Source organism: Panthera pardus, unplaced genomic scaffold (assembly GCF_024362965.1).
Source record: "Panthera pardus isolate Hobbes unplaced genomic scaffold, ASM2436296v1 HiC_scaffold_20, whole genome shotgun sequence".
NCBI classification, from domain to species: Eukaryota; Metazoa; Chordata; class Mammalia; order Carnivora; family Felidae; genus Panthera; species Panthera pardus.
The window spans coordinates 2,376,023-2,398,330 of NW_026526766.1; the positions used below are offsets into that span (position 1 = coordinate 2,376,023).

At 50.6% G+C, this 22,308-nt stretch overlaps 1 long non-coding RNA gene across 1 annotated transcript; it reads left to right on the top strand.

Moving 5' to 3' along the window:
* The first annotated feature begins 11,873 nt into the window (after positions 1-11,873).
* Positions 11,874-20,811, top strand: LOC109275549 (uncharacterized). The gene is made up of 5 exons (XR_002084231.2): positions 11,874-12,096; positions 17,624-18,722; positions 19,312-19,476; positions 19,710-19,842; positions 20,400-20,811. It is a non-coding gene; the product is annotated as an uncharacterized LOC109275549 (long non-coding RNA).
* The last annotated feature ends 1,497 nt before the right edge of the window (positions 20,812-22,308 follow it).

A 22,308-nucleotide genomic window follows, 5' to 3' on the forward strand; every position in this document is an offset into this window, starting at 1 on the left:
GCTAGAAAGCAGGGATGAGTAGAAACTGACTAAGCAGAACATGGAGAGCCAAATCATGAGCCAGCAGTGGGGAGGTCCAGGAGAAAAGGCAGCAAAAAATCCTCAAAGTCTCAGAAATTGGGAGCATCCGGGCCCTCAGGAGGAAAGACAGTGGGCTATGAATTAGAAGATCATTTAAAATCTGCTTAAGGAGCAGTGGACACTCATCTTATTCACCGTTCCTCACAGATGGAGACTCCTCCTCCCCCTAACAGAAAGCTGGAGGTTTGTTCCTTGGAGAGGCCAAGGAAAACACGTCCATGTGGGGGGGACCCCAACTGGTTGACTTGAGATTCTTGCCCTTCTTCTCCAATGTGGCCCCAGGACTTGGTCTCTAGGAGCAAGTCTGAAGGTGTGCCTTTGGTGATTTGGAACCAAGCCAAGCAGAAGGACCTAAATACATTAGAAACAGGGATCCCTCCCACCCACACCCCAGACATCTCATCCCTCCCACCCTACAGTGAAGCTCACTGGGCACAAAGAACTCACACATCAGCAGACAGCCAAGAGGCACAAATGCTTAAACAAACCCACCAGATGAATGACAGGGATGGGAACAGACAGGAGGGGCACCTGGAAGGTGCAGAGGCTGCATATGAAAAGAAAACTAAAAATCATTAATGTCCTCAGAAGGCCGAGAGGAAATATTACACTTTGGGGGGAAAGCATCAGCAAAGGAATAGCTAGAGAACTATAAATTTAAACTAGGATATCAGAAAAGTCACACTGGATGATATATTTGACAATGCTAATCTTAGGGACTCGTGTTCATGGAAACACATCATAGGAGTGAAAGGCAAGCCACAGGATAGCAGAAAATATTTGCAATCTTATCTCCAATGAAATAATAGTATCCAGTACACATAGGGAATATCTATAAATACAAAAAAAGATAGAAAACCAATAGAAAACTGGGCAAAAGGTTTGGTAGTCACTTTATAAAAGAGAACATTCAAATGGGTATGAAAAGGTGTTCAACTTCAAGAAGAAGCAACTTAAGACCACCTGATATACCAGCCACCAGAGTAGCTAGTGAGAAACAAACATACTAACAACCCAAGTATTGGTGAGGATGTAAAGTGATCAGAACAATAACACTCTGTTGCAGGAGTGCCAGTTGCTAAAACCGCTTTGGAAAACTGTTTGGCAACATCTACTAATGTTTGATGCATTCAATAATTCTACTCCTCGGCATATACCCAACAGAAACACACACATATATTTACTAGAAGACACCTACAAGAATGTATCTATCTGCAGCAAAATGGACAAATAAACCGTGGTATATTCATTCAAAAAATACCATACAGAAATGAGAATGCACACAAGATAAACGAATTTCACAAACATAACGTTGAGTGAACAAAGCCAGACACAAAGGAATAGAATTCTGTGTGATTCCATGTGTATGAAGTTCAAAACCAAGTAAAGCTAATTTATAATGTTAGAAACAAGGAGCAGCTGTTTCCTTTAGGAATGGCAGTGCCTGAGAAAGGCACAGAGGCATCTGGTAATGTTGTCTTTCTAGACCCGAGTGCTGGCCACATGAGTGTTTTCACTTTGTGAAAATTCACACAGTTGAACACTTGATTTGTGTGTTTTGCTATATTTAATAGAAAGTTACTTATAAAACCATACTAGAAAGGTGGAAGATGAAGATATGGCATGCTCTCAGGAAATACAAAACAATGACCATGATTACAAATGGGGAGAAAGATGAAACGAGACAAAAAAAATCTAGAAGACCAACTTCAGAAGGGCCAACTTCAAATGAAGTGAGTTTCTGAGGAACAAATTGAGAAATGGTGGTGGGGGTAGGAATTAAAGAAATACTTCAAGAAAATATCTCATGACTAAATATTTGAATTGCCAAATTGAAAAGATGCACCAAGTTTGGACCACATTAAATGATAATAGTCCCCCATCAAAGCACATCATCACTGATTTTCAGAATTCTGGGAACAGAAAGATAATTTCGTGTTCCCATAGAGAAAAAGTAGATCAAATACAAAGAATGGGAATCAGAATAACCTTGAAATTCTCAACAACAACGGAAGCTAAAAGACAATGGAGGAATGTCTTCAATATTGAGATTGCCATCTTTTATACCCAGCCGAAGTATCAAATATGGAGCTGGATAAAGCCATATTTAGATGTGAAGTGCTCAAAAAATTTACTTCCCATTCCCCAGGAAGCTGAGAGGATGTTCTTGACCAAAATGAGGAAATAAAACAAGAAAAAGTATGATCTAACATTCAGGAAACAATAAGCTCCAAATGAAAGAGGTGAAAAGAACCCCAGGATGATACAGGGGGAGATTGCAGGATGCCACATGGAGGTAGGTCTGCAGAACCATCAGCCTGGCCACAGATCAGAACTCAGGACATAGTTTCAGGAAGATGATATTGTGCTAATGTGTATGAACACATCAAGAGAAGCTCTTCACAAATGGAGTAGAACTTGAAATTAAGTGGTAAATATATATATAAATAATCAATAAGAGACTGTTAGTAGCTCATGAAAAAACACAAAGTTTTAGGGTTTGTAGGGTAGCAGTCGAGAGTACAGAATATAAATCCAGAATATCTGGGGTTCAAATTCTAACAAAGACTGACTTACCTTGATCAAGTCACTTGACCTCCCTGGGCCTCAAGTGTAAAATCGGGGTTGTTATAACAGTCTTTGGAAGAGATTTGTGAAAACTGAAGTCCTTGGAAGCCTGCCCAGCCCAAAGAAAGCGCTGTGTGAGCGTTAACTATCATCATTGTTACCACCAGCACCACCATAATCATTGTGGTCCAGCTGGTGGTTCAGCTGTGAAGGGTGTGACTATAATAGAATGCTGAGATTTTTAAAAAATTCTATTCAACTAGATAGGGAAAAAGAGAAGACAGACATTGCTTTGGGATCAGGGAATGGGAAGAAGAAAACCATCATCTTCCCCTTGGCGAAGTCTTAGATACTTTTTACAACTAAAAAATAAAGAAGTGGCAATATACACATGCTTGTTTGAGATAGGGGTGGATATCAAAAGAAATAGCTAAGAGAATTGCCGAGAGCTGCTTTGTGAGGGCAGAAAATGGGGGAAGTGTTATTCTTTGTAACAATCTTCAAAAAATATGTGCAGATATACTTTCATTTTAAAAATTAAAATTAAATTTTTCTTCAAAAAAGAAGTCTCCAGGACAGATGGTTTCACTGGAGAATTCTACCCAGTATTTAAAAAAGAATCAATGCCAATAATGCACAATCTTTTCCAGAAAACATGAGAGAGCATTTTCCCATTTCATTTTATGAAGCCAGTTTTATACTGACACCAGATCCAAAGCCAGGACCAAAAAGGGAAACTGCAGACCAATATCCCTCCTGAACGGAGATGTAAAACCCACTGAGAGTACTGGCAAATAGGATTCAGCAGCACTGAAAAGGGATTACACACCGTGACTGAACAAGGTTTACGCCAGGAATGCAAATGAGTTCAATATTCAAAAGCCAGTCAATGTCATTCACCATATCAACAAGAAGAAATTTCATGTGATCATGTCAACTGATGCACAAAAGACATTTGAAAATTTCAAAATCCATTCATGATAAAAAAAAAAATTCCAGAAAACAAGGAATAGGGAGGAACTTTCTCAACTTGATAAAGAACCCACCTGCAGGAAGCCCATGGCTAACATCTGCATAACGGTCAGATGTCCCCCACAACTGGGCACAAGACCGGGATGCCCACACTCCACACTAGTAATCCACCCAGTTCCGGAAGGTGTAGCCAGAACTCAGAGCAAGAAAGGAAATACAAGGCAAACAGAGTGGAGTCTCATATTTGCAGGAGTGGTGTTCTCTAAAGATGCCATGAAGCCCGAGTTTGCAAACACCACACCACCTCAACATTCAGCATTCTGGGGGGAATGCGGGGTTTGGTTCCTGAGAGCCTCCAGTCACAACAGTTTCAACAACCCAAATGCTATTTGTGTTACGGGGGTTTGTTTACTGATGTCCTAGTGAAACCAGCCCGTGTCTTCAGGCTGAAACCCTACCCTTCCACGTAACCCTTTTCTCGTTAACACTTAGCAGGCAGTTTTCAACTTCTTCCCCAGCATCCCGATCTGCACAACCTGTCCACCTGCAAGCTTAACATTTTTATCCTGTACCACTTTCTACCACGTGTGAGCCAGATCTGCTGAGAAGAGTTTAGTGTCTTCCTGACCCTAGGTAATGTGACTGTCCATTGCTTTGGCTTTCTTCACAACCATGCCACCCACCTCACATTCTTTTATCGATGGTCATTTTGTGAATCCACAAATGTAGCCTCTTTTCCACTTTCTGTGTAATGTCTTCATGCAGTAGAGATGTTACGTTAGCACTTTCCAGAGCAGCCTCGTGTACAGTTTGGGGAATTTCCTCTTCCTGTTTCAGGATATCCTGTATTGTTGACTCACTAATGTTGAACTTGTGGCCAGTAGCACCATAACTTGTGCGTGAACAAAGCTTGTCTCGTACGTAAACTTTCTTCTGAGGCACATCACAACTTTTTGTGCTAGAAACACTAGACAGGACATCAGCACTACCCCTGGGGCCGTTTTAAACAGCGAAACCACCAATAAAAAAGCACAAAAATGCAGACAGTACGGCACTAAATGGACCGTGAAAGAGACATTTGTTCATAAGAAGGCAGAGCATTGCTTTGTTCAACATCAACAGGGAGCGTGGGCACTCAGCAACTGAATTTTTTCACCACTCAGGGCATGTTTGCAAATGACCATGAAAAGCACTGTGTGCATTATTTTTGGGTTACAAATAGATTTTAGTGAGTAGGTGAATTTGCAAATACAGAATTCATGAATAATGAAGATCAACCAGACTTGCAAAACACATTGCTGATAAAGGACTGCTAGCTAGAATACATAAAGAACTCTCAAATTCAACAGTAAAAACATAAAGGATCCAATGGATGTGAAGAGACATCTCACTGGGGAGAGGTGTAAATGACAAATTAGGCACATCAAAAGATGTTCGACATCCCTCGCTGTCAGGGAAATTAAAACCACAGACAGATATCACTAGATATACGCAGACACCTGTCAGAACAGCCAACACAAAAATTTCCGAGAGGGCCACAGGCTGGAAAGGCTGAGGACGCACCCTGGTAGAATGCACGACGAGATCACCGTTCTCAAACACAGTATGGCAGTCTCTGGAAAGACCAAACATCCACTTACCATGAGACCCAGACCCAGCAGTGTTGCCCTGAGCATTTATCACAGAGAAATGAAAATCGATGTCTGTGCAAAAACCTGTCCGTGACTGTCATAGTACCTTTATTTACAATAGCCTGAAATTAGAAAACAAGGATGTCCCTCCGTGGGCGAACACTTCCACCCCGCGGCTCGTGCAGACCACGGAACGTGGCTCAGCTGCACAAGGAGTCCACTGTTGGTGTGCCAACCGCTTGGATGGATCTCAGGGACCTCAGGCTGAGTGGAGAAGCCAACCTCAAAAGGTCACATACCGTATGCTCCCACTACAGAACATTCCCAGACAACCAGTTTTAGAACTGGCACAGGTGGGGGCGGCGGGGTAAGGGGCAGGGGCAGCACAAAGGGCCACATGGGGGAGGCCTTTGTGGACATGGCGCCGTCGGGCATGTTGCTGGTGGGGTTGCGGGAACCTGCGTGTGGTGAGGTGTCACCCGTGTCGACTTCCTGATTTGGATAGCACACCATAGTCGTGTCAAAAGTCACCACCAGGGAAAACTGGGTGAGGGCGTATGAGCCTCCGTCTGTATTACTTTTGCAATATGCTGCAAATCTATACTTATTTCAAGATGAAAAGTTTTGAAACTTTGTGGGAGGCATGTCAAAGAACCTGCAGACGTGTTTTAAAGCCACCACACGCGCCGCAGACGCCTTACCCATCGGGTGAAAGGTCACATGATATCAGGCGGGGCCCCTGGGGGCCTTGAAAGAGGGCTGGAAAGAGTGTGGTACTGGGGTGGCGACTGGGAGAGCAAGCGGACAGCCCTGGGTGCGTCGGTAGGGAAAGGAATAGAGTGTGCAGCATGGGGAACTGCCCGGAGCCGCGGGTACCCACCTTACGCAGGTGCTCTGGGCAGCAAACTGCTCCAAGCACGGTTTTGTGGGCCAGGCACTGGGGCAGGACTCAGCAGCACAATCCAATTGCTGTGTAGACGGGCCACGTGGTGGAGCCCAGCTGCCGGACAGGCTGGTGCAGAGGGTGTGGGTGGGCCTCCCTCACAGGCCTCCTCCGGAAGGAGGGGCTCAGCAGGACCCTTCTCCCCGAGGACTGGCGGCCTCCCCAGCAGCGTGGTGCAGCTTCCACAGGGCAGCTCGGGGCTTTTTCTGTTATATAGCCAATGACGCACATGAGGCATTTCAGACAAGTTTTCAAAGCATAAGGACTGGAATAACCACACGAGCACGTTGGTTTCCAGCCTTGCATGACACACACATCCCCCGTTTTACAAAAACGGGATCACATCCTAGTCACCGTCACACTCACCCCTCCTTTAATTGCCCTCTTTTGGGGTCCTTCCTCTAAACTCATTACCACCCCACTCCTCGCCAGGGAAGCCCATTGCTTCCTCTATGTAACTGTATGCTAAAATACTTAAACACTTTTTTATTTAAACATATTTAAGTGTTCCTAAATTTTTTTTCATTTCACCAGAAAGGATTAATATTTTACACACTTTCCTGTCTCTTGCTATTCTCACTAATAATTTGGAAATACCTCAACACCGCTTGGTATAGACCTCATGCATTCCTTCCGAAGACTGCGTAATATTTCATGCAATGTGATTCCCACAATTTACGCAAGCATTACCCAACCGATGGGCAATTTGTTCTCAGGGGTTTTACCACGCGATATTTTTAGAAGAATGCTGCAATAAATATTCTTTAAAAATTTTTTTTAATTTTTTTTTTTTTTTTAATTTTTGAGGGAGGGAGAGAAAGAGAGAGGGAGACACAGAATCCGAAGCAGGCTCCAGGCTCCGAGCTGTCAGCGCAGAGTCTGACTCGGGGCTTGAACACAAACTTTGGGATCATGTCCTGGGCTGAAGTAGGACGCTTAACCCACTGAGCCACCCAGGTGCCCCTACAATAAATATCCTTTTTTTTTTTTTTAATTTTTTAATGTTTATTTATTTTTGAAAGAGAGAGAGAGAGACAGACAGAGTATGAGCAGAGGAGGGGCAGAGAGAGAGGAAGACAGAATCCGAAGCAGGCTCCAGGCTCCGAGCTGTCAGCACAGAGCTCAATGCAGGGCTAGAACCCGTGAGCTCATGACCTGAGCCGAAGTCAGATGCTTAACCGACTGAGCCACCTAGGTGGCCCATTATTCTTATGTTTATGTATATGTCAGGTTTTTCTACTGCCTGGGTCCTCACGTGTGGGCTAGCTGTGTTTTTAATTTTAATACATATCTCCAGATTATTCAGCAAAGAGCTTCAGCAACTTACAGCAATGAATGAAGATCCTTTTCTACACATTTCTAGGAGCTATAGAGATTATGGTCTTTGGTAATTTTTGTAAATCTGCATATGCTAATTTTAGCATATCCTTGTCAATTGTTTCTATTTAAAAAAAAATTTTTTTTTACATTTATTCATTTTTGAGAAACAGAGTGAGACAAAGCATGAGCGGGGGAGGGGCAGAGAGAGAAGGAGACACAGAATCGGAAGCAGGCTCCAGGCTCTGAGCAAGAGGTCAGCACAGAGCCTGATGTGGGGCTCGAACCCACGAACTATGAGATCATGACCTGAGCCGAAGTTGGACGTTCAACTGACTGAGCCACCCGGGTGCCCCTATTTGTTTCTATTTAATAGCTATTTATGTCTTGCTATCTTTCCATTTTTCTTATTATCGCTCAAGCGTTATTTATATATTATGCCATTAATAATTTATCTTTTATATGCATTGCAAATATTTTTCCAATTTAACATTAGTTTTTTGACTTATTTGGTATCTTTTGTTATTTACATGTGTATATTGTATATGTGTGTATTTTTATATACTGGTATATATTTTATAAATATATCAAATATATATTGTATATAGAAACATATATTTTGTATACAAATATTTTTAAATTTATGTATTTTAAAATATATATTTTACATTTTTAAAAATTTTTATGAAGTTGGGGCAGTTGACTGGCTTAGTCACAGAACACGTGACTCTTGATCTTGGGATTGTGACTTTAAGCCCCACGTTGGGCATAGAGCTTAAAAAATTTTTGTGTGTGGGGCACCTGGGTGGCTCAGTCAGTTAAGTTTCTGACTCTTGATCTCAGCTCAGGTCTTCATCTCAGGGTTGTGAGTTCAAGCACAGCATTGGGCTCCACACTGGGCATGAAGCCTACTTAAAAATTTTTTTAAAAAAATTTAAGGGGCACCTGGGTGGCTCAGTCAGTTAAGCGACCAACTATGAGTTCAAGCCCCGCGTCAGGCTCTGTGCTGACAGCTCGGAGCCTGGAGTCTGCTTTGGAGTCTGTGTCTCCCTCGTTCTCTGCCTCTCCCCCGCTCACACTCTGTCTCTCTCTCAAAAAAAAATGAATAAATGTTAAAAAAAAAATTTTTTTTTTTATTTTTTTGTGTGAAGCCAACTATGTCTCTCCAGAGTTTCTGGGTTTTAGTTTGGGTTGAAAAAAGTCTCTGAAGCTCGGGTTTGCATACTTTGTAGACGTCGTAGTATTTTGCTGTTTACCTTACCCCACCCCACCTGTCATTTGTACAGAAGAACAGGACCCAGAGCGATGGCCGTGTGCCCCCGCCATTTACAAATGAAGCCAGCTTCTTGCTCTGCGCTGAGACCCCCTTTGGGACCAGCCAGCTGCCCGTGAGCCAGCCTCCAGTCCCACAGGTGGCTGCCCCGCTCCACGTCCAGGGTCACCACCGCCCTGTCCTGACCGCAGACCGCTTTCTTGGGTTTTTGTGCAAATGCTCCTTTGCAGCAGCAACGGGCTGGTGCCAGTGCACCCCTGCTCCTCCTGAGTACAGGTGGCTGCCTCTGTCTGGCACGTGCCTGGTCCACGTAGCCACGTGGCTGGTCCAGCCAGGGAACCCCAGCAGAAGTGGGGGCCTCGTCCCCCGAACGACAGAGAGAGGGGACTCGAGAGACCACGGGGCATGGCGGCAATGCCTGGGCCAGCGAACCGCAAACCTGCCGTGCGTACCCTGAGCTCGGCGTCAGGAGGGATACGCTTCTTGCTTCCAAGCGTCTGGATATCGGAACCTCTTTGCTGCTGCAGCCTAGCACACCCCGACCTGAGCAAATGCTCCCGGGACCAGGGGACCAAACCCCACCCAAAGCACGATGCAAACAGCAAGAGGGGGTGGCCCTGTCCCATGCCATCCCCACTGGACGAGTTCCCTGGAGCTTCTTACTCAAAGTGCGGTCCCTAGAGCATGACACCGCCCACAAGCTCAGGCCTCCCCAGGCCAGCGGGACGGGAGACCCCGGCCACCATCACCTGGCACCTGCTTCACCCGCTGCGCTGGGGGCCCCTCCCTCGATCTGCAGCATTTGCACACCAGCTATTGGCTTCCAGCGCTGAAAGTTTAGACTCGTGTGCACTGACCCAGCTCTGCTCTCACTTCCTGACTCCTAGACGAGGGCCCTCCAGGTCAGCCCTCCACAAGCCCCCCCACACACAGGGGCAGAGCTGGGGGCGTGGGGGAGGCCGGATGTGGCTGCCGCAGGCACCTGCCCTCCCTGCCACCCGCCTCCACCCTGCAGACTTGGGGTTCCACGAAGGTCCCCCAGGCAGGCCCTGCACTTGCATTCTGCCTGTACGTCCGGCTCCTCCTCCAACATTGCCACGGTCTCCTTTCCAGCTCCCAAAACTACACGGAAATTTCCAGATCTACCATTAGTGCCCCCTCCCCCATTCTCTTCACTCTCAGTGGACTTTTTTTCTGCAGGATTGTGTTTTCATGTATCGCTATTGTCCTGAACCATTTCGGTAACAAGGCCTCAGTGATGTTCAAGACGGTGGTTCCCAAACATCAGCCCACGATACTGTGTAAGTGCTGAGAACGGAGGCCTCGAGCCGGGGCATCCACCCCCCCTGGACGGGGTATTTGCCACAGCAGCCTGAGGAGACCAGCAGGCACGCTCCTCCAGTGTTCTTCACGGAGCCCAGAAGTACAGGCTGGGCCCCGGCCCTGAGTCACCTCCTCCTCCCCCCGGGGCCTCTGCCTTCCGGATGGAGCCATCTGCCAGGCCAGCACAGGGCCCGTGTTTGCTCGTACCCCAGCTATGAAGCGTCTGCAACACTTGTTGCTGATGAAGCAGAGCAGACCATCTATAGAGGGATACGGGTCGTTACCTTAACCTTGAAAGAAGCCGTGTTCGGAATCAGCAGCTTTGCAGGATTTCTGCTCTTGAGGGCGTTTGCTATGGAGTGTTCCTCAGACTCCCCTTCACCGGAGCTATTCAGGCCCACAAGTGGATGCTGGGCTCTGCTGGCGTTTCTTTTTTCAAGTCACTCCACGTGGTATTGAAATGATTTCGATGGATCTACATCACCCCTGGCCACTGGGCACACGATCCGGGCCAGGGAGCTGCAGGACGAGCCGCAGGAATTGCGGGAGCTCCAGAAGCTGGGGCAGAGACAGGGAGGCCAGGATGGGCCCCGGGGGAGGCAGCGCGGGAGTGGGGCCCCTGAGTGTGCCCGCACCGGGCACCGCGGGCCCTGGGGGTGAGCTGAGTGTGGCTCAGCGGCCAGAGTCAGAGGCGGCAGAAATCCTGCGGCCCGAAGTAGGGAGGACAGGACGGAACCCCTCAGCTTGCGGCACATCCTGGAGGCCCAGAAGCACAGCCCCGTGGAGACGGTGGGGATGGGGTGCCGTGCGGGGTGCCTCTGCCAACGTGCGCTCCGTCAGGAGACGTTCCGCCCTGGCTGACAGCGCATGTTGCCGTCAACATATGTAAACACATGGCGGTAAGCTGAGGTCAGTAGGCCGAAAGATACACCCACAAAAATGAGCATCAGAGATCTGTTTGTGGGTGGGAACAGCTCTGCCCCCACCGTGCTGACGGGGGTGTGGAGAACCGCCAATCTCCCCTGCTCACCACCTCCGGCCACGTTGGTGGTATCTACGTCCACTGCCCTGGCCACAGCAGCCACAGCAGCTGGCTGAGGGACGGTGTGCAGCTCAGATCACTGGGGTTTTCAGTGTGGCCACAGAGGGAAAGGTGTTTGCCTCCAGTCTCAGGGTCAGGAGGAGCGGACGCCGGGTCCACATGTAGCCTCGTCCCCACTATGGTCCCAGTCAGGAAATGAAACCAGGAAGACCCGAGCAGAGACGGGAGAGAGACCCTCCTTTGCTCAGGACCGGTGGCCCTGAGCCCCATCCTCCCTGGACATCCCAGCTGTGTGAGCAAGTGAGTCCCCTGTTCGTCCCAGCTGCCCTGAGCTGGGATTTGCTCACTAGGGTGGTTTATAACTCACACAGGGTTTGGAACCTGCCCTGGCCTGAGGCTTGCGCCCAGCACGAAAATCGGGGGAGGTGAAGGCAGGGGCGTTGTGGAGTCAGCAGCCCTCCATGGGGACCTTGCCTTCACTGCTGTGGGACTGGATCCCCTAGCTGCTCAGGCTTCATCCGCAGGGTGGAACATTCCAGAATACCAGGAGGGGCATCAGCCCTGATGGCTTTGGCAGGTAGGGGCTGAGACTCAGAGGCTGCCCTCCACAGGACTGCCCACAGGACTTGGCCAGGACCAAACTAGCATAGAATGTGCTAGACTTCCCCAGTTCTCCGTCTTTGGGAAGGAGGTAGGCAGTGCTGTCCTTGGCATAGTGATGTCCACTGAGGAACTGTACTGGAAATTTCTCTGTCTGTTCCGCTTGTTACGGGCTCATCTACAGTCTCCTGCACTTTGGCCTGGTTGGCAGATGGGTCTCCTGTTGCTGCGTGACAAATCAAATATATACAAAGATTTACAAAGGCGAGGGCCGCATGCCTCTCTCCACGAACATCCATAGGACGTCCGCTGATTCTCCTGCCCAGGGCTGGGAACGGCACGGCAGGTAAAGTATGCCTGCTGAGGGCCACCAGCTGTGTGTGAGGTCCTGTGTGAGGTGCTTGCACTGTGGGCCACGTGCAAGCCGGGGCTCACTGACCACTGCTGCCTGGGATAGCCGAGCAGGACACAAAACGCCAAGGTGACAAAATCGGCCCCCGGGGGCACTTGGGGGCGGGGGAGGGAATTGTGAGGAACTTGCGTTCTCTTACGCACAGCTTTCAATATTTTCTTGAGTGTTTTGTAGCAAGAGTCACTTTTATAATCAGAAAGGACAGTCAGGATCTCTTCCTACCTCTCCTCCAAAAGCTGAGTATTGCCGTTCTTTTTCATGTGTTCACCTGATTGACCAACACAGAGAAACACAGAGAGAGAAAGAGAGACAGAGAGAGAAACAAAAAGAGGGAGGGAGAGAGAGACAGATATAGACAGAGAGAGAAAGAGAGAGAAAGAGACAGAGAGAGAAAACCTGTGAATTTACGGATCTTTGATGACTAGTGAGGTTGATAATTTCCACGGACGGTCCTTAACTTCTGGCCCTTCGTTTCTGGCTTACATCACCTTTCCCTTGGGGTGTTTCTCCTTTTCTGATACACGTGTAAAGCCTACTTATATATTTAGGTTTTTAATCCTTCGCCCATCACTTATGCTGCAAATGTGTCTTTGTCTTTAAACTTTGTTCACTGCGACACCACGGGCACACGTCTTTGCAGGGACGAACCTAGCAATCCTTCCGTCTGTGATTTTTGCCTGTGCGGTCGGACTCAGAGAGTTCTTGCACCTAAAACAGTACGTAGACATTGCTTTCGTGCTACGTGCATAGTTTTATGCTTGTTTTTGCCACTTAAGTATTTAAACCACCTCAGGTTCATTTTGATCTAGAACATGAGAGAAGAAGCTTTTTCCCCCGATAATGGTTGACTGATTGTAAATCACAGATGAGGGACTACTTTGCTGCTGGTGTGAAATTCTCTGTGACGGTTTAAGAAAGATTAATAGTCAGGCATGTTTCTGTGTGATTCTGGACTTCCTCACTTGTTCCACTGATTCGTTGGCCCAAACAGCAGTATCACACTAATTATGAAAAATTTTACCATATATGTTAAAAATTTGCTAGGAAGAGCCATCCTCATTGTTTTTGTTTTTTAGAATTTTCAAGCTATTTTTCTATATTCTTTCTGAATGAGCTTTAGGACTTTTTGTCAACTTACCCTAAATAAACTTCTAGTTGAATTTTTTTAAATTTCCAAATGTACAAAACAATACTTAGGCTTTACGTCCAAGGACGGAGCACGAATTTCCATTTCAGTGAAAAAATAATGGCTGAGAATACAGACTTCTCAGCTACATGGCCTGGGTTCAAATCCCAGCTCAGAAAGTTTTTTACTGTGTGACCTTCGGGGGGATAGGAGGCCTCTCTGGGCCTCAACATTTGTATACATGCAACATGGAAAGTATGAGTAGCGACTTGATAGGTTGGCTATGAAAAGTGACTGGTTTATACATGGCTTGTCTGTGGTTAGAATAATGCGTGCCACATTCTTAAAGGATGCTGACTTTTCTTACTTGTTACTTTCCCCACTAATATTTTGCAGTTCACTGCATGTTGGGTCCACATGAGAAAGTCGGGATTCAGTGAGTTTACGTGTAGAAAATACGGAACAGCTCGCACCCACGGTAAACGCTCAGTTATGCTCTTTAACACCAAATGGCAGAACCACCTCTTTCTATCCTGTCACCTTTCAGGAACATTCCACCTTCACTGTGGGAACGAAATCAAGGAGAAACACTCGTTTGGGACAATGGTCCACATTTTCTGTTCACTAAAAATCTGTTACGCACTTTCATGTAATTCAAGCCAGAGATCAAGTCTCTCTGAGAATATATAGTCCTGCTGGCGGGGGAGGGGGAGGAAGGCCTTTAGCTTTCTAGTTTTGTTTTAAATTTCATTCCCAAGCTAAGACTGCTTTATGAGTTTCAGCTGGAATGAGTTTTCCCATCTCGTCACGAATCCGAGCGAGAATGTTGCCACAGACACACTCCGGACGGTCGAGGCCGGAGGTCTCACTACAGGAAAACCCAGCCGTGGTTCGCCAAAGTCAACAAACCGCAGGGCCGGATGCGTGATGCCACGGTCGGCACTGGCGCACACGTCCTGCCGGTCCACCCTGACACAGAGACCAGCACACCTCCGTGTCCACGTCCCAGACGTTCCCCGCCCCCGGCCCACTTTCCACGTTTCCACGGGCCACATCTAAGGATGTGTTGGAAAACAGGTCAAGAGCGATAGCATCCAGCCACACACGCCTGGACCACCCACCCCCCCCCAGAGACTTGAAGGAAGACTTTTTCCTCTCGTTCATTTCAAACAAAACAAAGACCAGAAATTCACCGGAGAAAATACCGGCTGTGGCGGGAGGGATCTAGATGGGCAGGGTCAGACTACACGGACGGTGATGATGCGGTGTTAGGGAGGGCGGTTGGCTGTGCAGACCGAGTCATACCTGCACGGAGCACTGAAGGATGAGGGAGAGGGTGCAAGCTGGCGAGCGGCAAGCAGGCTGTCTGGGGAGAACATTCCGGAAGGTGCCGCAGGCACAGTAATATGAAATCATAAAACCCCCCAGCACATTCTAAGAGTTGTGAGTGCTTCGCAGTTGTTGGATTTACAGAATACAAGGGGGAAAGTCAGACAGCAGAAGGTATAAACCACAGCTGGGCTCATGTACATGGGAAGGAATAAGGATTCTTTTTTATTATTATTTTAAGTAGGCTCCACGCCCAACATGGGGCTCGAACTCATGACCCTGAGGTTAAGAGTCACGTGCTCTACCCATTGAACCAGCCAGCCCCGTTTCTTTTCTGTAGACAACAGGCCTCTTTTGGGGGCCTGGGAACAAACCGCTGAGGATCTGGGCAAAACTATGGCCATTGTCCTCAAAATAGTGCTCACAGTACAAGCGTGCCCGTAGTTTCAGAGGGTCCGCGGGACCCCGGGAGCGAGGACACGGAGCCCTGACCAAGCTCACAGACCACAGCTGGAATTCAAGCTGAAGTGAGGGGGTCAGAGGCTGTGTCACAGGTGCTCTGGGCAGAAAGGAGAGCAGAGCAGAACCATCCGGAAGCTGCAGGACACATCTCACACATGGTGGAGGGCCAGAGCCCAGCATGCGTCCCGAACCGGGATGTGTCCTTGCTGCTTTTTTTTTTAATGTTTATTTATTTTTGAGAGACAGAAAAAGAGAGAGCGCACATGCACCCACAAGCAAGCGGGGGAGGGGCAGAGAGAGAGGGAGACACAGAATCCGAAGCCGGCTCCAGGCCCTGAGCTGTCAGCATAGAGCCCGACGTGGGGCTCAAACCCATGAGTTGTGAGATCATGACCTGAGCTGAAGTCAGACGCCCAACCTGCTGAGCCACCCAGGGCCCCTGCCCCCCATGTCCCTGCTTCTAACAGGTCATATGCCCCATCAATTTCTCAATTTCTTTTATTTTTTTTTTTATTTGAGAGAGAGCAAGCTTGAGCTGGGGAGAGGGAGACAGAGAGAATGCCAAGAAGGTTCCACACTCAGCATGGAGCCTGATGTGGGGCTCGATCTCATGACCCTGGGATCATGACCTGAGCTGAAATCGAGTCGGACACGCACCCGACTGAGCCACCCAGATGCCCCAAATTCTCAATTTCTTAACAGCTGCTCAGGAAAAAGACGTCCTCCACATCAAATGTACACTATTTTGTAATCTCGTATTTTTCAGCTGGTTGGGGCAGTGGAAACTCTGATGAACTTAAACCTGACAACAATGGTTCTCACCCAGGGAACCCCAGGCATCCCATGGGGAGACTTGACCTCCAGGCGTGGGGCAGGCAGGGGGCAGGGACACCAGGGCTCTGGACTCGTGGGCACAGAGGGTCTTTCTGTGCACCTGCCCAAGACGTTGTCCCCAGCAGGGAGCATGGAGCCGGGGGACTTGGGTCAAATCCCCAGGCCTGTGGTGGGCGGGCCCACCTGAACCACAGGGAGTGAGGAGCAGAGCCCAGGGGCAAGGGTCAGCACTGTTGTCAGAAAAGATAAAAAAATTTAAGAATGGAAAGAATCGTGCCAGTGAAAAACAACAGATTGGCGCCAAACTCAGAAAATTCAGTCACTTACGTTTTCTTCCTCATTATCGGGCCTTCCCTTGCTCACCAGATACTTACTGAGCACCTAGTATGTGCCAGGCCCTGAGAATGACGTCATCGGAAAAAACACAGGCAGAAGCCTTGCCCCTCGAGGGCCTTGCGTTCCTGGAGGTCGGTCGGGCTCACGTTGCTTCAGGGTGACCTTCCTCTGAAGGTCCTGGTGCTTCAGCGTTGGCCGACCCTGCCTGGGGTTGCAAGCCACCTTCCCATCTATACCAGCCCTTGGCCTCTTTGCCACCATGAGGACCGACAGTAGGGGCCGCCTGGGGGCTCAGTCGGTTGAGGCTCCCACTCTTGGTTCCAGCTCAGGTCATAATTGGACGGTTTGTGGGTTCCAGCCCCACTGACAGTGCAGAGCTTGCTTGGGATTCTCTCTCTCCCTCTCTCTGTCCCTCCCCTGCTCATGCTTGTGCGCTCTCTCTCTCAAAACAAACAAACAAACAAACAACCATTAAAAAGAAGGATGGACAGTATATTTGAAGTCACTGGAAAATACCCCGGCTTCCCCCATAGTTCCTGTTTCGATGAGGCCGAAGGCTCGTTCCGCTCGTCCCTGAATCTCCCCGGCAGGCGGTCACCTGCAGGTGCCCGCGCCGGGCATTTCCGTGTGGGGCGTGAGTCCGGGCAGAGTGCACCCGGGGGCATCGGGAGCACCGGAAGTGGCTTTTCCTCCGCTTCAGGAACGTGGCCGTAGCTGCATCGTGACACGGACGCCCACATGTGACTTCAACAACGCAAGTGGCAGAGCTGGGTTCCCGCAGCGACGTCGCCGTGCACCTGCCGGCTGGTCTCAGACTGCGAAAAATCGCGCGTCTTAGCAAAGGTAGGGCAGGACCCCGGCATGTAGCCAGAGGCTGGGCTCAGGGCTGACCTCAGGAATGCGTCACACGGGGCCCCCGCCCTCCAGTCCCAACCAGGGCGGAGCCTTCCCGCGTTTCCAGGCTTCCCCAGCCACAGGGAGTGGGCGAGCGGCGGGCTCTGACCCCACCCCCCCAGGCCCACCAGTGCCCGCGATGCCACGTGCGCCAGAGGCAGGGCTGCGCCCCCCACCACGCCCGCCTGCGGGGGCCGCAGCCCCCTCCCGAGGACCCCCGAGCCCGGACCGGGACATGGACCAGGCCCAGGCGGTGCAGGGGCAGGTTCCCCTGGGGAATGTGGAGCTCCCGATCGTTCGCTCGGGTCAGCGGCAGGGCAGTTTGGGGCCAGAAGGGAGACTGGTATGCCGGAACATTCCTCTGCAGGCTCCCATGACGGCCCTGCAGCGCTGGAGCAGATCCACAAATATTTGTCTGGTTGCATAGTTCAGGCATGTGAAAATCAGACCCGAGAAACACACCCTTTCTTCTCTTTCCAGAAACGCTGCCTGAGCTCTGACCCCTGGCGCTCCCGGCATCCACCCCGATTTTCCATCTGGTCTCCATTATCTCACTTCGGTGCCTTCACAGACTTTGCTGGAAATGAGAGCAGTCAGTGTTCCTCTGCCCGTCTTCGGTGCTGGCCGAGGCGTGCCTCCTGCCACAGGGAGGAGAGCCCCCGCGGGTTCGGTCCACACGGCCCTCGCTCGCCCCTGCCCTGAGCCACCGGGCCTCTGTTCCTCCCTGGAAAGGCTCTGGAATTCCTGATTCCACATCATCTGTGCATGTCAGGCCCAGTACACTGTTCCAGTCAGCTGTCTCCAACCCCCCGGGGTCCCCTCCTGTCTGTGGCCGGGGCTCCCCTGACCCGTGGCTGCTGCTTCCTCGGGCTGCAGGCTCCAGAGGAAAGCAGACGAGCCGGGTCTGGACCTGCCGGGTGGTGAGAGCCAGCGGGACCCGGGGGGAGGCCGTCTGCAGGGGGGAAGTGAGGCGGCACGGGGCTCCCGCACCCCCTGCATTATGTGGTCTCTTCTGTGTGGGCTGGAGGCTCTGCCCTGAGGTCCACGGGCAGAGTTCAGCCGCCCAAGAAGGTGGATGGGAACGACTGCGTCTCTGTTTTCACTAACTTCTAACTACAAGTCAGATTTCCTTCCTCTGAATGTGGGTAACACAGCACGGTGGCGGCAGTGCACCGGGGGCCCCGTCGACAGCAGGAGCCTCGTCCCGGACACTGTTTAAGCTCATCGCTATGTAATATCACGGTGCCTGTTAGGCCCGCCACTGGGGCTTATTGCCCGTGAATAAAGAGGCATCCGTACTGCGACATCGCAAATTTATTCTTTAGACTCTAACCATGCTTTTCAATCAAGTGGATTTTCTTTGTTCTCCTAAGCGTTCCCAGCGTTCTTCTGAGAGAGGTCCTGCAGCAGCCCCCACCCGTGCCCCCTGTATCCCCAGGCCTGGCCGTCCCGGCACCACCCCCTACTGTCACAGAGCCCCCCCCCCCCGCCCCGCACCCCGAAAGCCACTGTGAGGCCGGACCACAGACGGCGTGGGAATTACAACGTCGACCCTGAGAGCCCGCACCTCACCTCTTCAGTGGGTTTCCCCAGGACTCACCCCATCCTGCCCTGACCAGCCCCCCACCCCTCACTTCCCTGCCCCAGGCTGCTCCCTGCCCTCCCGAATACCCCAGCTGTGCTCCAGTTTCTGTCTCCGGGTCGGCTTCTGAGGGAACGCAGACTTCGTGTGGCCACTGCTCCAGGCCACGGAGGGGTTTCAGGTCCCAAATGAGTCAAGGGCCCCAAGCGAGAGGCCCCCCCCCCCCCATCCCCAGTCTTTAGGCTGAAATCTTAACCTTTCTCCAGGGGCTCCAAAGTGGTATTTCGGCAGCCGGGGTAGGGACGACATCAGCTCAGATTCGTAGGTTCTCCAGAAGGACCTTTAAGACTTACCATCTTTTCAGGGGCGCCTGAGGGGCTCAGTGGGTTGAGCGTCCAACTTTGACTCAGGTCACGATCTCACAGTTCGTGGGTTTGAGCCCCACGTCGGGCTCTGTGCTGACAGCTCAGAACCTGGAGCCCTATTTCGGATTCTGTGTCTCCCTCTCTCTGTCCCTCCCCCGTTCATGCTCTCTCTCTCTCAAAAATAAATTAAGTTAAAAAAAATTAAAGACTTCTCTTTTCAGTGATCATCTCTGGAAAAGGGATATCATGCGTGTATTCTGAATCACTTACGACCCACCCCTGGTTACCCGGTACTGTGAGGAGAGTCGGGGCCACATCCGCACGTGTATTTACCACCGAGGTGCCACAGAGCAGGGACGCTTGGACTATCACAAGGACAGAGACAGGTAGGCGGCGCACAGCACAAACACATCCTGCACCCATAATGTGACAGCTGGTTTGGGGACGTTCAGGGAAGTGAATAACCACACGTGGCCACTGCCGGCTGGTGTGCGGGCCGCAAATACAGCCACCAGCGCCCTGGGGACCCAGCCGCTCTGGAGTCCTGGCTGAGGTGGGACAAACATGTCTCCCCGGAGAACAATTCTAATGTTGTTAATTTAAAGTTTCCTCTTTTCAGGGGTGCCTGGGAGGGCTCAGTCTGTTGAGCATCCAACTTCGGCCCAGGTCATGATCTCGCGGTTCCTGGGTTCGAGCCCCTCGTCAGGCTCTGTGATGACAGCTTGGAGCCTGGAGCCTGCTTCGGAATCTGTGTATGTCTCTCTCTCTCTGCCCCTCCCCTGCTCATGCTCTGTCTGTCTCTCTCGGTCTCAAAATAAACATCAAAAAAATTGTAAGTTTCCACTTTTCATTTTGTGTCCATTCGGTCACACGTTGTGGGGGACCTCCTCAAGGACAGTGAGCATGGGGTGACCCACCAGCTACGTATACCCTGCTCTCATTACTACTGCCGTGTGACCAAGCACTGGACTCTTGGGGCTCAGAACCCCCTCTTTCATCCTTGACTCTGTGGGTGGGGATTCAGGAAAGGCTCTGAGGAGCGGCCACGTGGGGGCCGGAGCCTGAGTCCACATCCACAGCGGTGTGCTCACGAGGCTGACAGGGATGCCCCCAGGTCACCTCTCCAGCATGGCGGGCTCTGTGAGGTCAGGCTTCCCCGGAGACCCAGCCGCTGTGACCCTGCATCACCAGCCTGCAGGACTCGGGGGTGGGGCACAGATCCCACCTCTTTGTGGGAAGAGTGTCCCAGAACGTGGGGTGCATGGTTGAAAAGTCACAGTATCGAATAGTATACTAAACATGTTTGCAGTGAGCATGGAGACCCTTGAAGGCCATCCTGACTCGCCCTAACTTGGAAAGCAGGGACTGGAGGTTGGGAACGCCGCGGTGTCCCTAGGGCCAGATCTGCTAGAGCTCAGCTGAGCTGAGGACCCATGTGCTGACCAATTCCGGAAAAGCCTTCTGTGGATCCTCTCGAACGAAGAAGTGGATGGAGCACAAAGCAGCTGTGTGGGAACAGACTTCAAGGGGAAACAGCAAGAGGAAACCACACCCTCAGATATTTACTGAAAACTCCATGGTTCGTTAAATACTTTCACTCGGTTTGTCTCATTGGGTTACGTTTCATACATGACTAAATGTATCACCAAAAATATAAGCCAAGTGTCAAGATGTGTATGGAGACTACTGGATAGCATCTCCCGCTAATATGTAAGAAAAAGAGAGGGAGGAAAATTAATCAGGAGAAAGAAAGAAAGAAAGAAAAGAAAGAAAGAAAGGGAGGGAGGGAGGGGGGAGGGAAGGAGGGAGGAAAGAGGGAAGGAGAGAAGGAAGGAGGAAGGAAGGAAGGGAGGGAGGGAGGAAGGAAGGGAGGGAGGGAGGAAGGGAGGGAGGGAAGAAGGAAGGGAGGGAGGAAGGAAGGGAGGGAGGAAGGAAGGGAGGGAGGAAGGAAGGGAGGGAGGAAGGAAGGGAGGGAGGAAGGAAGGGAGGGAGGAAGGGAGGGAGGGAGGAAGGGAGGAAGGAAGGAAGGGAGGAAGGAAGGAAGGGAGGAAGGAAGAGGGAAGGAAGGAAGGAGGGAAGGAAGGAGAAGGAAGGAGGAAGGAAGGGAGGGAGGGAGGAAGGAAGGAAGGAAGGAAGGAAGGAGGAATGAAGGAGGGAAGGAAGAAGGAAGGAGGAAGGAAGGGAGGGAGGGAGGAAGGAAGGAAGGAGGAAGGAAGGAGGGAAGGAAGGAGAAGGAAGGAGAAGGAAGGAGGAAGGAAGAAAGGGAGGGAGGGAGGAAGGAGGAAGGAAGGAGGGAAGGAAGGAGAAGGAAGGAGAAGGAAGGAGGAAGGAAGAAAGGGAGGAAGAAAGGGAGGGAGGAAGGAAGGAAGGAAGGAAGGAAGGAAGGAAGGAAGGAAGGAGGAAGGAAGGGAGGGAGGGAGGAAGGGAGGGAGGGAGGAAGGAAGGGAGGGAGGAAGGAAGGGAGGGAGGAAGGAAGGGAGGGAGGGAGGAAGGGAGGGAGGAAGGAAGGGAGGGAGGAAGGAAGGGAGGGAGGAAGGAAGAGGGAAGGAAGGAAGGAGGGAAGGAAGGAGAAGGAAGGAGGAAGGAAGAAAGGGAGGAAGAAAGGGAGGAAGAAAGGGAGGGAGGAAGGAAGGAGGAAGGAAGGAAGGAAGGAGGAAGGAAGGAAGGAAGGAAGGGAGGAAGGAAGGGAGGGAGGAAGGAAGGGAGGGAGGGAGGGAGGGAGGGAGGGAGGAAGGAAGGGAGGGAGGAAGGAAGGGAGGGAGGAAGGAAGAGGGAAGGAAGGAAGAGGGAAGGAAGGAGAAGGAAGGAGGAAGGAAGGGAGGAAGGAAGGAGGAAGGAAAGAGGGAAGGAAGGAGAAGGAAGGAGGAAGGAAGGGAGGAAGGAGGAAGGAAGGAGGGAAGGAAGGAGAAGGAAGGAGGAAGGAAGGGAGGGAGGGAGGAAGGAAGGAAGGAGGAAGGAAGGAGGGAAGGAAGGAGAAGGAAGGAGGAAGGAAGAAAGGGAGGGAGGAAGGAAGGAGGAAGGAAGGAAGGGGGAAGGAGGGAAGGAAGGAGAAGGAAGGAAGGAAGGAAGGAAGGAAGGAAGGAAGGAAGGAAGGAGACGGAAGGAGGAGGAAGGAAGGAGGAGGAAGGAAGGAAGGAAGGAAGGAAGGAAGGAAGGAAGGAAAGAAGGAGGAGGAAGGAAGGAAGGAAGGAAGGAGGGAGGGAGGAAGGAAGGAGAAG